General features: G+C 41.5%; 1 protein-coding gene across 3 annotated transcripts in view; it reads right to left on the bottom strand.

Moving 5' to 3' along the window:
* The window catches only part of MYOM2 (myomesin 2), a 79,717-nt gene extending 74,253 nt beyond the window's left edge, over nt 1–5,464 (bottom strand). For 2 of the 3 annotated variants that reach the window (XM_069805924.1, XM_069805927.1), the window contains exons 1-2: nt 5,361–5,464; nt 48–125 (exon numbers count right to left, since the gene is read on the bottom strand). The gene's annotated coding sequence lies outside the window, so the exon portion shown is untranslated. Of the gene's footprint in view, nt 1–47; nt 126–1,718; nt 1,782–5,360 lie in introns of all 3 variants that reach the window. The other variant, XM_069805926.1, reaches the window with a different exon arrangement.
* Nucleotides 5,465–17,884: the final 12,420 nt, after the last annotated feature.

Raw genomic sequence — 17,884 nt, 5'->3', positions numbered from 1 at the left:
ACAATTTATGACCTGATAGCTGCATCTTCTGCATAACCTATAGTTACCTTTTCAACACTTTCTCAAGAGATACAAGAATGACAAGTCACACGTTTGGGAATGAGAGCTCGGCAAATTACCAGACACTGCAAGACAAAAATAAAACAGGTTTACATCATTATTACGGGACATTAAAGAAATATATTGCCACATTTCTAGAGAAATAAGAAAGTTAACATGACCCAAGTTAATACAGCACGGTGCAGGACCTGGCAGAGACACTAGCTTACCTGGGTGCCCACATGCAATGCTGAGCTGGCAGGGACCTATTAACTCATCACACGACACATTGTCTTAGTTACATGAACACGGTTACACAGACCCATGAGCAGCCTTGGCTTCTCCTAGTTTTGGTATCTGTACATGACATTATGCTATACCTGCAGACATCAAATACTGGTTTTCTTCCTGCTGTCTAGCTGTGTGACTATTGTGTATATGACATTTGACTTCCGCCTTAGTTCATACATTAACTGGACAGTTAATGGTATAATGTTCCCTCTTTTCTATTTTTAATTAGCCTTTTCACCTAAATGAAGGTGCAAAGGGCAAACCCATAGATTAACCTGACTCAGCTGTTAAGTGCTACTCATGTTTACATGTGGCCCAGTTAAATAAGTCCGTGAATTTATCAACATGCGATTTACATGTTGCTATGTATATAACTCCCACTGAGATCTGACATATAAGGGTTGCAGAGTATGGATGTATGGATGGATGTGTGTATGGATGGATCACAGTCTGGATTATTTTCATTTCTGAGATAGGAGAAAACATCTTTCTCATTTACAGTTCAGCCTTTTCCACTAAATATAAAACTTACATTTTGATTAGCGTATCTTCTTTTATTAATCAGCACCCAGGGTTTCTCAAAATTTGGGTTCAGATATTTTTCACATTTACTCAAACAGCCTTAGAATAGAAACAAGTGTAGCCATCCACTCCCAGCCTCCATACAAGCAATTAACTGAGTTTGTTAGCAGCCAGACTCATTTTGCCTTCTGTTAACACAGAGGGGAGCTGCCTGGCAACAATTCCAAATGTAATAATCATCATCAGTTAATTACAATGATGCTTGCAGGGTATGTATTTAGTACTTAATAGTGCTGCAAAGACAAGTATTGGAAGAGCAGAACACAGCCCCACTGTAAAACCAGCTTCAGCAGAGTCTACAGAGCATGTAGTGTATCTTGAGTTCATGATAAGAGAAGTTTCTATTGTCTTCCTAGGAACAATGTGTTGACTCTGTTCCTAGTTTTCCATGGATACACATTTATGCGAGGTGTCTGAAATATATACTAATATTTAGTCAACATACTACTAATAGTTAGATAACATGATATGCACATGACAGCTTAGCCCCATTGAAGTTATCAATTTAGATGAACCAAGATTTTATTACCGGCAGTGGCTGGAGACCTAATTATACTGGCAAGTCAATTGGTGGCAGTAACTCAAAAGCAAGATGCAGGCAGTGGTCTGGCAGAGGCACTGGGGAAAAAAATCCCAAAACATTTCCCAATGAGAAATTGAAAATTCAACAATAAAAAAATGCATAAATAGGCCAAGAGAGATATAAATTAATCTTCTGGATACTTTTAACAAAATAAAAAGTAAATCTCAAGTTTTATTCACCAAGTTCTACTGGTATGGGACTGCAAGAGTTACAGAGAACTTACTGAAATATATGGTCTGTGTGTCACAACTGTTGAACTTCATCCATGCAGATGCTATTAATGGCCCTCAATTTCAAGAAAAAGACCTAGAGTTACAGGACAAGATGGTCCCAAAACTTTTAGTCTCTCATCCAACTTTTACTTTTTTGGTGGAACACATTGCCATTGTATTCCTACCCTTTATTATTATTATTATTATTATTGTTGTTGTTGTTGTTGTTGTCTTTGTTATTGTTATCGTTATCATTATTCCTATTTATTTCTATGACTGTAAAGGCTGAGGATATCAGAAGGACCTAAACTGCACTAATCTATGTGCTGTATAAACCACTCAGAAGACTATTAAACCCAAACAAAAATATTAAGTCAGCCAAAATGTCTTTAAGGATTAATGATGTAAAACACAGGGAATTACACTGTTAAATCAGTTTACACAAATACACATTTCCACATGCATAGCAGCATGTATATAACAATTTATACTTGGTCATGAGTAAAAGACAGAGTTCCCAGGCCAGGATATGCATAGTTTCATGCCATAGTAATACTGATCTGAATAGAAAGCAATAATCTAGGACCACGTGACAAGGGGCCACATTCTTGAGCAGAGAAGCCAAGGGTCTGATATAGACATTGTTAGTTTGATAAGTGAGTTAATTTAAGATTTAAAGGACAGGCAGTAAATTGTAGCATGATCATTCACATAGCCTCGGAGAGCAGGCACACAACCAAATAAATTGATGGATGGGATTGACAAATGCCACAGCAAGAACATGGTTGTGCTCACCATAGATAGACAACTTCCATTCCCAGACTCAGGAGGCTCCTGTCATGAGCAATGTACTATACAGCATGTACTTTCTCTGCCTGACCTGTCAATGCTACACCATGCAACATGCACTTTCTTTGCTCATCTCTGTCCTTGTCCATCTGCAGAAGTGCCAAAAACAATTTGCAGGTTCTTGCCTGCCCTCACGTAGCCTATCCTTCACATTCTGGCTTAAAGATGAGTACATCCTGCTCCTACATGCATATCTTCATTCTTGGTCTTCCTCTGTATCTCATCTTTCTCAAATATCTTTGACCTTTTGTATTGACTTGAAGGTTTGTCCTGTTTTTCCCATGACGTAAACACTGTTTCCTCTACCTGTCTGTAGTTCTGCTTGTTGTTCTCAACATTGTTCAAATCTAAGTGTTTTTAGGAAGCCCTGTTTTGCCAACTTATACTTTCATGTTACATTAAAGCCTGTGATATTTATCTGATAAAATGTATTTAATTCCATATCACCTATATACCACCACCAAAGATAAAAGGAAAGAAAAAGAAAAAAAAAAAAAACCACCACCCTTCTAGTCATCAGTTGCTTCTAATGACCAGTTTAAAGAATTACCATATTGCTTCAGAAAACATGTGGTCCTTTCCAGATGGTTATATCAATCCTGTAGAAATTGCAGTAGATAATAACATAAGAATGTTTTCCCCCAGGAAGCTTACTTTGCTGGAAATCTTGTAAAACCAGCATGAATCATTATGCAGCTCATAGACACTGCATCTAAAACAGAATGGGAGGTAGAGGGTCTGGTAACATCTTCCCCATTTTGGTAATAAAATTTTAAACCACTAATATGTCTCTCCAGTCTTTTATCTCTGTGTGCATGTGTGTATTTAGATCTCACACAGAAAATTATGTTTGGTGGATGAAAAATGATGAACTTAAAAAACCACACAATCTACTGTCATTTTAAAATGCTTCTGTCTTTCCCATTGAAGAGTTTTTTTCCTTTTGCATAATAAGAATTCAGTTTTAACTTTTCTGACAACAGAATACAAATGCTTCAGAAATTAAGAAAGCATATGGAATTCTCATTTGCATAAACCCTGTGGAATTCCAGACATTACTCAGCAAGCTTTGAGATTCCCTGTCTTTTCTTTTCTTATGTCTTTAGCTACATTATAGCTGGTCATACATTTTACTGATCATAACTCCTTTGCATGGGAATAGTATTATCCTAATTTCACAAATCAATTTTAAACAGAAATCTTGTTGAGAACAAGTTCAGTCTGGTTCAAATCATCCCCAGAAGTGCGTGCATTGCTTTTCTCATTAAACCTAAAAATTGAGTTCTCTCATCTATTGCTAGTCATCTGAATATCCAGCAAAGCAACATTTTCAAGCAGCTGACAATACTGGCCATCACAGGCATGTCTATTCTTTATTAGCAAATTCATATGTTTTGAATGAGTAAACTTTTAACATTTCACTACATCAAATGATTCTGCTTGCAAAGACATAGAGGTAGATTAAGCAATTTAATGCAATCGTTTGGCTATGGCACATGTATGATTAGTGAGAATGCACACTTTGACCTTGTAATAGTCCTTGAATGGTTTGCTTCACCCACTAGCCGTAACGGTTAGAGTGGAGGCAATTTGGAATATTCCATGGGTGGTCACGGTCATAGCCACAACCCTTGACAGAGTTAACCATCAGTTTTGCTCTGTGGCAAGTAGGTAGAAGGCAGAGCCACGGGTACCCTTCCCTCCAGCAGGGTCATTGCTGTGCAGGGGAGCACCAGTTCCTGCATTGTTGTAAGTCTAAAAAAATGTAATTTCAGCTTTTCTATGACTCTCATGATGGAAGGGAGTGGAAGCCTCCAATGTGACTTCTCTTGCCATGTCCCTGTTATAAGCTAAGCAGTACATAGCCCAGAGATGGTACTTATGTAGATGCTTTCTTATGAATTCATGATCTTACACGACTGGGAATTAAATGAGGCTGAATTTGTCCACATTGACTTGAAACCTTGCCATCCTAACATTCCAAATGCACAAAGAGTTGCAACATGTTCCCACAAAAGTTTCAAGGTTTCCCTCACTTGGCAAGTGTATTACATCCCTTCAAATGGACAGCAAGCCATGTGAGACAGTGAGATGGTGAAAGTCACTTCCCATCATCCTAACCTTCACTATCCTTCATCATGATACTCTCATTGGCTCATAGGTATTATCAACACACAGGTGTAGTCTCAAGAGCATGAACATGATTTCCCAACACTCTATGAGTGGTATTTAGCTGGAATTTTTATGTGGCACAGAACACATCGTGTAGCTTACAGCAATACAGACACCAGAAACGTATCTTCTGAAGACATGTACTTGAAAGTATGGTAAACAAAAAATAAAAGTAGAATTCTCTGTCCTAGCTACATCCCATTCTTCAGCATGCCAAATAGTTTTGCCAGCTACTATAGGATTTTATGCTTAATTATTTACACACATACTTCAGATAAATCATGTTTTGTCTCCTTATACAGTATAGCACACAAGAAGGTGGCATTGCCAATATATGTGCAATTGGAGAAGCACATATACCAATAGGCTATGGATTGGTATAATCAAGTTTTTATATACAGAAAGAAACAGAAGAAATGTAATACACAATAAAATCAGGCTGACTATGCACAGAATAAAACAATTCAACTTTAGGTTTTTGTTTGTCTTTTCATAAATCAGTCTGTGTCATGCTTATTGCTTGTTTTTCCCAAGGAAGGTAATCCATTTTTTACAGAAAAGCACCCAATATCCTCCCACAATCACTCCTATTTGTTCTGAACAAGAAAAACCTAGATAAAAAATGGACTTACCAAGGGATATAGAAAAACTGCAAAGCAGAGAGGAAGACCAGCCTTTCCCAGCTTAGCAAACTCTGGCTGAGGAAAACAAAAATAATTCCCCTCTCTAAAGGCTACTGCCCCTTCACTCCCATTTAAGGGCAGATGCAGTGCTATATTTAGAACCAACCAAGTGATTCTCCCAAAACTGAGGTCAGCCTAATAAGCAATATGGCTGGACTATAAAGGCAGAAGAAAAGCTCTATCCCATATGCAGTTTTATACTCTATTTTAATAAAAGATAGACCTCTTTCCTAACAAAAAACGGTTACATTAGAAGTGGGGTTTCTTTTCCCAGCAACACCAAGCACATGGGGAACAGTTTAATGTCAGAAAACAGTTTAAGCTTTTTATTTAGAAATGATTGAAGTTTTAAAATAATCAGTAACTTTGAAGACCGGTGAGGAGATATAAACTGCAGAATCTTATTAGTAGAGACATGAGAACCCCTTGGTGCCTCAGGCTGTAAAATGAGCCTCCCTGTTGCCTCCTTAAGAGCTCCCTGGATTTGAGAACGTGGCTGCAATATGTGAAAGCATAGCAACTGTATAAAAAGCCTGTTAACATAGATTTAAAGAAAGTCCAGTTCCTACTCACTATTTCCATCTCCATAATGTCACCAGTCAACCTGAGAGAGATTTCTCTGTGTCTTGTAGATAAAGTAGGAGGAATTAATATGTATAGAGACATATACAGGCAGAGGAAAAAGCACAGCCAAAGAACTTGATTCTGTGAGACCCTGATGGTCCCTGATTACTACCAACTAAAATGGAGATTTGGTGCCTGTAGGGCTCCTAGTTTTCTATCCAGAAGCTCCAAGGCACCACTGTGGTGGCTCTGACATGTCCAGATGCAATGGGGTAGCAGCACTTGCTCTGCAGAGCTCGTGAGCATGGGCTCAGTCCCTCTGCCCCGTTCTGGTGGCATGCAACCCCGTAGGGATTTGTCCCATGACATGAGCCCATATGGGGGAAGGGAAGGAAGGGTAGGAACTCTGACAAGGCTTTGTGACAAGCGTGAAGAAATAATCACATTCCTCTCATTCTGTCTGGAAATAAGACAACGTGTCTGGGAAAACCTGGCTATATGGCAGACCTAATCACACCTCATGACTTGGCCCATAATGACTCAAATCCAGTGAGTCAGCAACACACAATAAGTAGGGAACTCATTGATGTTCAAAGTATTTGAAAATAACAAGATCTATTTTCAATTTACTTATGTAGGAATGGGGTCAAGACCAAAGTCACTAAATGACAATTGAGATCTTCCAGTGCTTGCTATAAGAAACTTTGATACATGAACAATGCTCTTTAAAGTAATGCTTTCTTCTTATGCATATACATATGGGAAGCAAAGCAAGATGTGGAAAAGCCTTTAACCTCTTACCACATCCACAGTATTCATCCAAGTTTCCTAAATAGCTCTGGTAAGGATCTTTCCTACTTTCTTATTGTCTAGGACTACCATTTGCTTGACACAGACTTCTCCCTCCCTCCCATTGATCTTAAATTATAACTCAGTCCGACAGAATTAGAACTACAGACAGACACAGTGGAATGACTGCATATGCACCAAGCATAGATGTTGCTTCAGAAGCAGCTGTCAAAGTAATTAGCATGTAATAATCCAGAGCAAACCCACTTTACTTACACAGCTCCTTCTCTTCTCTCCTATTGCATTTTCCTGTGGGAGGTAAGAGGTCAGTTTTCAGGAAAACTTTAAAGTTCTCATTACACTCTCTGCTTTTAATTTCTTGTTCTACATTTATTATCTTTAAAGAAATGGAGGAATGTACAGCCTGCTCTGTCTGCATTTACACTTGAGCTGTCTTCTATTTTAAATTCTTTCTTCAGGGTGTGGTTGGATGTCAAAAATGTGAAAGTGCATCCTGAGGGCTGTGGGGAACATGCCATAGGCAAGAACAAGCCATGCAGTGGGGCCAGTCCCATGTTGCCTCCAGGTAAATCCTTCTCTTCATAGATATTCACAAAACAGGATAGAAGGGAAAACTGCAGTATTGTATTATTCAGTGGTGTTGAAATTCAGGCAGCAGAGCACCAAAAATTATCCAGCATTTTAATAGTAAAATAATTTACATTACGTTCCCAAACAAACTTCCTCCCTGGCACTGAAGCCATCTTCCCCTGATCCCTCCACTTCCCAAATAGAAGTTCTTCCCTAAGAGGTGCCTTTTTAAAGCAGAGATTTAGCAGGGTATCAAAAGGATTATTCAAGCACTTAAAACTGATCATGTGCTAAAATCCTTTTGTGAATGTGGTATTTTAGAATTACCTTTTTATCTTATACCAGTCCCTTGATGCGGGCTGTTTAATTGATACAGGCTTAAGTAATGGCCCAACTACTCCAGTAAAGGGGAAGACAAAGACCTCAAATGGAGCTCAGAAAAAAGATGCATTAGCTTTTTAGCTACTGGAGGAAACATCAAAACAGCAATGAAATGAAATGTAATGCTGTTAGTAGAGGTGTGCTTCTAGCCTGTAAGTGTGCCTTAATAGCAGCCTTGTGCTTTTCACTTTCTCCAGTTCCAAGAAAACCTAATGCATCTTTGTTAGTATGTTAGCTCTTGTTTTCCTCAAATGCTTGTAGCATATTTATAGTTTCATATAAATTAAAAGATTGGTAACTAGCAATGAAGTTCCTCATCTCTGCAGCAGTCCTAATTATTCACAAAGCCTTGTGGTAAGGTTTCTAAAGCCATGCTAGAACAATGGCTACTGTGCGCTGGTGATCATAGAGCAGTCTCTTGGATTTCTTTCACAGCTGCCCAGGTCCTAGCATCTCCCTTGGCATTACAAATGAAAGACAAAACAATGCATGCAAATTCAACCATACAAAAAAGAAATCATGTTCTTTCCTCAGTTACTGCCTTTGGTCAGAAGTTCAGGATTATCAAGTACGGGGTCCATACACGTACCAAATAGAATGTGTCTTATTCAAAAGAGAATACGACCACCTGACAGACTTATTTCAAAGCGATTTTGGAGGCAGTGCACCTGCTTATGAAGATTATCTAACAAGAGAGCAGTAACACACTTGACTGCTGACAGCGCTGTAAATGTGTTCATGCAGCTGAGCACAAATCCCCAAGGGAAAACACACTTAATTGCCTCTTTCAGGTGGGGAGACAACAGCCCCATCCCAGCTCCTAAGTTTAAACACTTCTCTCTCTACCTCCTGCTTTCTGCTTATTTTCATTTTTCTTGATGTGTTTTCTCTTCCTCTATTAGAACCTTTTTATTTTCTTTTTCGGCACCCAACTTGCAAGTATTTTAAGGTTGGTTACACGCAGATGGAAACTACCAAAAGCTAAAGCTACTCCTCCCAGAAATGAGGATAGTCTGTGTGGAGGTGAAACCACAGGAGAGCCAAGACATTTGGAGAAGGAGAAGGAGGAGACACTTGCAACCAAAAGAAGACTGTGCAGCTCCTGGAAGAGAGGACAAAGGCAGCTAAAAAAAAACCCAAAACAACAACAACAACAACAAAAACAGAAAAACAAAACCACTTAGTAGAAGCTGTTTTAAACAGCCAGTCAGGGATTTTCAACTGGCACTTCAACAGAGCTAGACTGAACTGCATCCAGAACATCAGACACTTCTAGTACGAGCCTTTGAACAAATACTAAAAAAATACTAAAATACCTGAATATATAAAATGTTGGTATTTTTTCCCTGCAACCTAAGATAAAGTGAATCTCTTAGTAACTATCCTTATTTATATCTAAGACAAGCACACCATTGAGTTACAGTGAGTCAATCATTTATAAGATATTTAAACACTAATGTGTCACCCTGCTGTCCAGGGACCCACTCTAGAGCACGTCAGAGTCAGTGGTAAGATTTTACTGACTCAGGAAAGCTCTGATTCATATCCTTCTTGATTTAATGCCCCTTTAAAAAGTTGACAGAGGGTTAGCTCAGCCACAAACAGAAAATACAGGGTTGCCTGGTGCAGCAGAATGTTTCAGCTACTATTTTGTGAGTTACTGCAAGTGGTAACAAGAGTAGATTTTCCACTGCTTTGGACAGCACAAAATACTCTAGAGCTGGTAACAGGCTGACAGTGATACTTTAATAAAAATTGGTGTTTCAGCCAGTGCAAATACTTAGCTAAATATGTTTTCCTAAATTTTAAGGTGAGCCAAGCAAATTACAGTCTCTCACCAGTGACGTGAAGTTACAGCTCAGATTTCAATTTATTTATTTTATTTTTTTTTAATTTAATGAAATCTTTTGGAAGTGTTTCTGATAAACCTTAACAAAAACAACAGCACTTATTACAGTTTACTGACTGTAGTTAGACAAACCATACCACAGGAGACTCCACTAGCAGTCTATCAGCTCAGTGACACCTCTTCATTTACCATTACAATGAGATCTATTTTTCAACCAAGTGCAAAGATAAGGACCATAATTATTTTTGTCTTACCCTACTATATTTGAGTGTCACACAATACACCTTGCAGATATCCACTGTAGCAACAGTTACCTCTATCAACTAATCTCAGTGTCAGCAACAACAGATTAAATCTCAACACAACCACAGGCTGTAAGAGGGCAAAGACAGGAACTAGTTACAGTGCAGTCATGTGGCCCAGAGGCCTCACCACCCTGGGAAATGCAGCTGAGGCAGCTACAGGCCCAAATCCACCACTGGGTAGCACCATGCAAAGTCTATTTTACTGCTTTCAGGCTTTAGTATCTGCCAGCTGTGGGGGTTACTGCTCTTAACAGCACCTACATACAGGACTGACACCAGACGTAAGCACAGACAGCCCAATCACAGAATCACAGAATGGTTGAGATTGGAAGGGACCTCTGAAGGTCGTCTTGTCCAGCCCACCTGCTCAAGCAGGGCCACCTAGAGCTGGTTGCCCAGGACCATGTCCAGATGGCTTTTGAATATCTCCAAGGATGGAGACTACACGACTTCTCTGGACAACTTGTGCCAGTGCTTGGCCACCCTCAGAGTAACTAAAAAGGGTTTCCTGATGTTCAGAACCTCCTGTGTTTCAGTTTGTGCCCACTGCCTCTTGAGCTGGCAGAGACTGAAGGTCACTAGTGCAGGCACACACACACAACACTCTCTAGGTTCACAAGCACACTCACACATTTGCTGTCTGGTCACCTACTCTCTCTCTGGTCTGGGTCGGTGTTGTAGTTTAAACCCAGCCGGTAACAAAGCACCACAAAGCCGCTCACTCACTCTTCGCTGCTGGCTATGGTGGGATGAGGAGAATATAGAAAGAAAGGATTGTGAGTCAAGACAAGGTCTGGGAGAGATCACTCACCACTTATGGTCATGGGCAAAAGACAGGCTCAACTGGGGGAAGAAATAAAATCAATTTATTACCAATCAAATCAAAACAAGGATACTGAGAAGTAAACCCAAATCTTAAAACCCCTTCCCCCACCCCTCCCTCCTTCCCAGCTCAACCCCACTCCCAGTTTTCTCTCCCTCCTCCCCCCGGCGGTGCAGGGGGACGGGGAATGGGGGTTGGGGTCAGTTCCTTACACCTTGTCTCTGCCGCTCCTTCCTCCTCAGGGGGAGGACTCCTCACTCCTCCCCTGCTCCACCGTGGGGTCCCTCCCACAGGAGACAGTCCTTCACGAACTTCTCCAATGTACGGCCTTTCCACGGGCTGCAGTCCTTCAGGCACAGCCTGCTCCAGCGCGGGCTTCCCCCTGGAGTCCCGGCCATCTTGGGGGGCATCCATCCCCCTGCTCCAGCGTGGGCTCCTCTCTCCCCGGGCTGCAGGTGGGCATCTGCTCCCCCGCTCCCCTCCGTGGGCTGGGGGGGGGACAGCCTGCCGCCTGGTCTCCCCACGGGCTGCAGGGGCATCCCCTCCTCCCCCGCTCCTCCTCCCCTCCTTCCTCACTGACCTCGCTGTCTGCACAGGGGCTCCTCTCACATCCCAAATCTCCAGGTTCCCCTTCTTAAATCTGTTCTCCCAGAGGTGTAACCACCATCGCTGATGTGCTCGGCCTGGGCCAGAGGTGGGTCCGACTTGGAGCCGGGGAAGCTTCTGGCAGCTTCTCACAGGAGCCGGCCCTGCAGCCCCTGCCCCGCTACCAAAACCCCGCCACACAAACCCAAACCAGTCAGTGCTCGCTGCAAACAGACTCATGCACTCATAGACTCATCGCACCAACTACCCACACCCACAGGACCCCCCCAATACCTACGTGTAAGGCATAGGGGCACCTACACCCCCAGCCTGACTCCAACAGCTGTCACCCGGTCCACTCATGCCAGTCGCCCCCATAACTGGCACTCAGTCCGTGCAGAACTCACACACATGGGATGAAGAGTGACATTACACAGAGAGGTAGTTAAGAAAGGTTTTAAAGAAGATAGGACAGACTGCTGTGATCAGGCACAGGGCTCAGTCAGACAAACATACTGACCAGCCCTGTTTTACACATGACCAGCCCCTTTTATACCCCTTTCTGTCTGTTCCTCTCTCTGTTCCTCCCCAATTCCTTCCCCTAAACATTTCTTCATCACTTTGCACAGATCTACCAACTCCCAGTCCTCTGGTCCAGCATCCAGGATCTTCACCCACCCCATCCCAACCCCTCCAGTTATAATCTTATCAGTTGCAAAGTCCAGGTTAGTTTTTCTGAAATAGCCCATCAATTAGTGTGGCTGGCAAGGTTTGTTTCTTCTCATAGTCTGCCTCTTTGTTTGTCAGGACTGTGACTCTGTATGTTTGCTGCCTTCACCTTTTCTTATCACCCTGATCTTAGGTGCTCCTCAATCAGATCATCTTGCTGGAATAAGCATTCTCGCATTCCACTATCCTTATCAATTAGTGCCACTAACCAGGTTAGTTTCTGGTTATTGACTTTGTTAACACTAGTCAGTCAGGTTTTTTGTGTCTGTGTGTTTGGCTTTCCCCTTTTTATCATCCCATTTGACACGGTCCTCCATCAGATAATCTTACAGAAAAAAAAAAATTCTCACACTCCACATATCCTCACACAGATAATATGGCAATTATCTGCTCCTGTTTCACAGGGGAAAAGGAGAAGGAAAGGAATACATAACAGATCACTGGCAGATCACTGGCATGATGAGTCTAATGTGAGAGCTGACATGAAAACATCAAACAGTATCAAGTTCAGGCATGTCCCACTATTCAAGGTTATTGAACTTTGTGTGGCATATCCATCAGTTCATGTCACTGAAACCACGTCGCTATGCTGCATATGGCCTATGCCATGCATGATATAGTATCTTATGTCTGATCATAAATGTGCTCTAGAGTAATGAGCCTTTAGTATATTCCTGGAAGCAGGTAACTCTCATTAGAAAAATGGTATTGTTTGGTTTCAGGGCTAAATGACTCACATTCACAACAGCTTGAAGGAATGATACAGTGGAAGTCTGACCAGGTTTCACTATAAACAGGCAAGAACTATTGGAAATGCAGCCCAGGCACAATTTTTTTTAGAAGCAATAGCAGTTGGATCCCTTAATTCCTGTTCCTCACTACCGCTGGATTTCTTTGATTCTTTGGTTGTTATAACCAAAAGGATTGAGTTCACCACAGATAGGTACAATGAGAAGTGTGCTAAGACTGCCGGTCCCAGGCAGGGCCCAAATTTACACTCTTTTAATAGATAGCATTTGGCGTTTTTAATAACAACAAAGGAAGGAACCAGTGTTTTGCAGAAGTGCCTATGAGTCACGCTGATTCTTCTCCAACGGCTCTGTAGTTTCTTCTCCAGGTCTTCGAGAGCAGTGCCATAGTTCATAAACCAAAGCAACATTTCATTACAGAAAACAGACTGAAGAGTCCTACTTGATTATTCCATCACAGCCTCTAACTACTGTTTCTCTCCATGGTCCATATTCTGGTGCTTAGATAAAGCTACATTTGGAGGTCACCAGTTCTCACCATTACTGCTACTGCTCCTTAGCTATTCTACAGCTGCAAGTGTTCCTGACAGGGAGGTTTCACTGAGTTCTTTGTCCATGCATTTAACTGATTATTTACTCTTCTCACTCTCTGGCATTCAGTTGTCACTAAATCAGTCAACCACTAGCATCCTTGATCCTCAAGTTAAAGACTCATTTGATTTCAAAGGGTGCTTTTACCCAAATAAAGACTGCAGGATTCCCCACACAAACACTCTTCACATTCAAATGCAGCTTAGACAAGTTATTCACGTCTTGTTCTTTTTATTTTTCTTCACAAGTCATCTAGCCTGTGTCTTGTCTCACATGCTGAGCTTGCTGAGTATTCCTCTGCAACTATATTTTTATCACAAGGTAATATTTACTTTGCTGACTGAAAAAACTTTGACAGATATAAGTACATACATTTTGATTCCTACCTTACTGATATCTGAATCAAACAATTTTTCCATTTTCTTAATTTTAATCTGAGGAAGTTATAGGTTCCAGATACACAGATAGCTTGAGATGGCTGTAAAAATTTTTCTCCATGGGCAGTATAGAGCCTGTTTCTTTTATTCTGAATTTCTGTTGCAATAAGGCAGCATTAGGTACCGCTCTGGATTCTACTGTAACATATCCTAAATAACAGGTAGGCAGATTCAGAGAGTTGCAAGACCAAAAAAGGCTTTCTTCCAGCTTAATAAATACCTTGAAGCCCGGGTCACATCAGAGTGGCACAGAATGTAAAGCTTTGAATGCTTAGGACAGCTGTCCTCCCTCCCTGCCTCGGTGGCCTGTCTGGTTACACTTGTACCCAATCCCATCCACTGGCAGTGTTCCCCAAGTGACACAAATACTACAGCAGAGCAGGAGAGGAAAAAATCTTGAGCTGAGTGCAGTCGTCGAGATGTCTGGGCATTTACAACAGGACAACAACAGCAACATCATAACATCACAGCAAACATTGGGATTGCTTAGGACACCTCAGGAAGCGACAGATGGGTGCTCCCTCCCTGACAAAGGGATGGAAATCAGCTGCTCGGAGTTTCCAATGCATGGGAACTCTTGACTAGAAACATAAAGTTTGAAGCCAGAAGAATCATCATGATTGCCTTATCTATACCTCACAGTCTATTCAGTTATGTTTGCTACTTTTGTGCGGTGACACCATGCGATTGATAAAACGTGTGGCCAAAACACCACCTGGCTGAAGTACTTGTTCTATAAAAGGAAATCTGTCTTAATTTGGACATATCCAGGGATTAATTCTTCCCTATTGCTTGTACTTTTCTCCAACTCTTACTCATATTTAGTGTAAAAAATTAGTGCCTTTTTTTCTCTAGTTGAAGTTTGACTAGCTTTACCTTCCATAGAGTAGTTCCTGCTGGCTTCTCAGATTTAAAAAAAAAAACAAAACACTATATTTTCTTCTTCTGAAGGTGCTCGCAAACTAACCCTCACACTTTACCTTCCCACTGCAATTGCTAGACAGAATATCTGTTTCTGACCATATGATGTGGGTGCAGCCTGCTAGCACAGAGCAGTCAGGACTTCTGTGAACAAGGTAGAAAGGACCAAAGAATTAAAACAAGTTTGATTTTGGGATGTTTATAATTGTCATTTTCCAGATGTGGGAGAAAAGACAGTGATTGCCTAGAAAAAATCGAAGTAGGCAATGAAGTAACAAGGAAGTTGTCATCGTGTGTTGACCTTTGGATAATCAGTCAGAGTTGAGGGATAGACACAGGTGTCACGGAGGCTCACACAATCAAATTAAATAGGTGCTAAACTCAATGAAATTTATTCTTCAGTCAAAATCGTTTAGAACTCTGACAACATTAGTAAACTGCAGGTTCATTGATGTAAGGCGAAATTAATATTGCACAACCGACTCAATAATTCTTAAGCTTTAGAAATGATGAGCCAAAATGCATGTATCACTCACCTAAAAGATGAGGGCTTTCAACCTCGAGGAGTTTCCTTAGGCAGCGTCCCAATCCAAGGGGAGAGTCCCTGACTGCAGACCCACTGCTCCGAGGAGGACTGACTCAATTTGCCCTCTGGTGGGGCTCCATTTATACCCTAGTCAAATCTGATCTGTGGTCATACGTGGCCAACAGTTGAGAAGTTTCTTTAGACTGAAGTGTTTCACTGGCTAAGGGTCTTGCCTTTTGACCAAAAGGTGTACGTGATGGTCGTCACCAGCCAAAGTGTGTACATGACTCCAGTCACTATGCGGGCTGGGCAGCTCGACCCCCAAACCACAGCTTCTAGCTTTTTTTTCTCTCAGTCGAAAAGTTGTGGTCGTTATCAGGGCGGGTGTACCTGCTGCAATAGGTCGTGATAAACATTAAGCAATGGAGGAAATATTTGCAGTTGTACATTGTACGTTACAAAAAATTAATCTTCTAGGAAGAGGAAGCTTGTAGAAAGAGGAACCTTGTCAAAAGGACACCTTGGGATTATGATCTTTTCAGAAACTTTCTAGGAAACACTAACTGAGCAACCTGCATTGAATTCCTGTACTGTAATATAAAAACTTCAGCTTGAACTTCAGCTGTGTACATATAGAAAGACAAATATACTTTGCATATGTTTTTTCCTGCTTAATCCTAGGTAGAATTTGTATAAAGGTGTAAAGAGTGTAAGGTTGATTGTGATAGCTGCTGGTTGAGAGGCTGCCTGACAGCTTGGAAGGTCGTGTCTTCACAGGAATGATGAAAGAAGCCAGCAAACAGAGGCATGTGGAAGGGAAAGTAAGAGCTCTTGTTCTGGTCTTGCTGAGTTTAGATGAGCAACAAAAAATGGTGGCTGGTTTTCTGTGGACCTTTGATCAATCACACACTTTAAACTCATGCATGATACATCCAGAACAGAAATACTGTCTCCATTTTCAGTTTAGAAAAAATACAGCACTGAAAAGAGAACAGACCACTACACATGTATCTCCCTGCTAGCAGAAAGGACACACGAGTGCAGTGTCACTCCCGTTCTGATGGAAGTATGTCAGCAATTTCCTAGTGTGTCATATGCCCTGGGAAACAATTGTGCCTCATGAGAACCACATGGAAATAGTCCATTAGAGCTCCAGTCTCAAGTAATACAGCTATCTCAATAGCTGGACTTCTGATTTGCTGTGTGCCTTGTTCATTATTACTTTTTGCTATTATTCCTCCTCCCATCCCCACCACCCCACCCCTGCTTTATAATTCTCGAGAAGAATGAAAAGGGAGATGTCCAGAGGTCCCATTACTAGTGTCAGCCCAGGGGATGAGAGGAAGACCAGGAAGACAATGCCACCATCTCTCACCACTCACAGAGACACAGAACAAGCAGGGTTACGTATAACTTACCAACCTAACTAATTACGCCATCCATCAGTCTTCTGATGGGGCTTTGTACAGGCAGTCGCGCTTCCTGCTGATGGAGCTCACAGGCACCTGGAACATGGTGGGCTAATGCTGGTCCTGAGAGCAGCCCTCCACAGCCAGCCCTTCTGAACCCACAGCTGCAGAAGTACTCTACTCCTCACATAGAGCCCTTGAACTGAAATTGTGTAAAAGGATGGAAACTACTCTGGGGAGCAACACAACACATACATTTGCTTTGTTCTTTAAATCCTTCCTAGGGACCTGCTATTTGCCATAGACAGGGAGAAGAAACTAAACCTGCCTCTAGGCCTGGTCTAATAAAGTCATTCTTATGTTAAGACAACACTTATAAAATATGCACCGGGGATCTTAAAGAGGAAAAGGTCAAAGAATTTATTTGCATTCCAGAAGCTAATGAACATTTGCTTGGTGAATGTAATTTGTTGAAAGAAAAGAGTAGGGAACAGCAACCAAGTGAGGGGGAGAGATAAATCGCAGTGTGTATAAAAGAGATCAGAAGAGAAGCCAAGTACAATGACGTCTTTCTAGGTAGTTACATTACAGTTAAATATCAACACCAAAGATCAACAACTCCCTCCAGGAAATAACTTAAATAGTAGCTGTCCAAAGATGGGTCTATACAAGGTGTTTAAAGCTAATAATATTCTGAATCACCTCAGTTTTCTTTAAACATTTAAGGAAGTTTCATGACTTTATAATTTTGGCCACCATTCACAAAACTACCAACTAGCATTTCATTTACCATCCTTACATTAATTGTTATGTACATTATTAAAATTTACATACATAAGCATTTACACTGAAATGCCACAATGATGATTAAGGGATTAGAGCCACTGACATACCAGGAGAGGATGAGAGAACTTGACTGTTCAGCGGGGAGAAGAGACATCTCAGGGTATCATAGGAATGTGTATAAATACCTGAAGGGAGGATGTAAAGAAGACAGAGCCAGGCTCTTTTCAGTGGTGTCCAGGGCGCTGGGGAGCTGGAGACTGGCAGTGCTGCAACATCACTGGGGCAGGGACTGATGGCCCTGGGGGGGTGAAATGGAGCAATGGGCAGGGTAGGAGGAGGCTCTTCTTAACTCCAAAATCACATTTGGGAAGGAAAATTGGTGAAAGCCTCCTCCACACCTCTGACTTTTTTTCAAACACATTGCATAGTGTCAGCCAT

Source organism: Haliaeetus albicilla, chromosome 18 (assembly GCF_947461875.1).
Source record: "Haliaeetus albicilla chromosome 18, bHalAlb1.1, whole genome shotgun sequence".
NCBI classification, from domain to species: Eukaryota; Metazoa; Chordata; class Aves; order Accipitriformes; family Accipitridae; genus Haliaeetus; species Haliaeetus albicilla.
The sequence above is the reverse complement of the archived record's forward strand: the minus strand, read 5'-3'. Positions and strand labels throughout refer to the sequence as shown.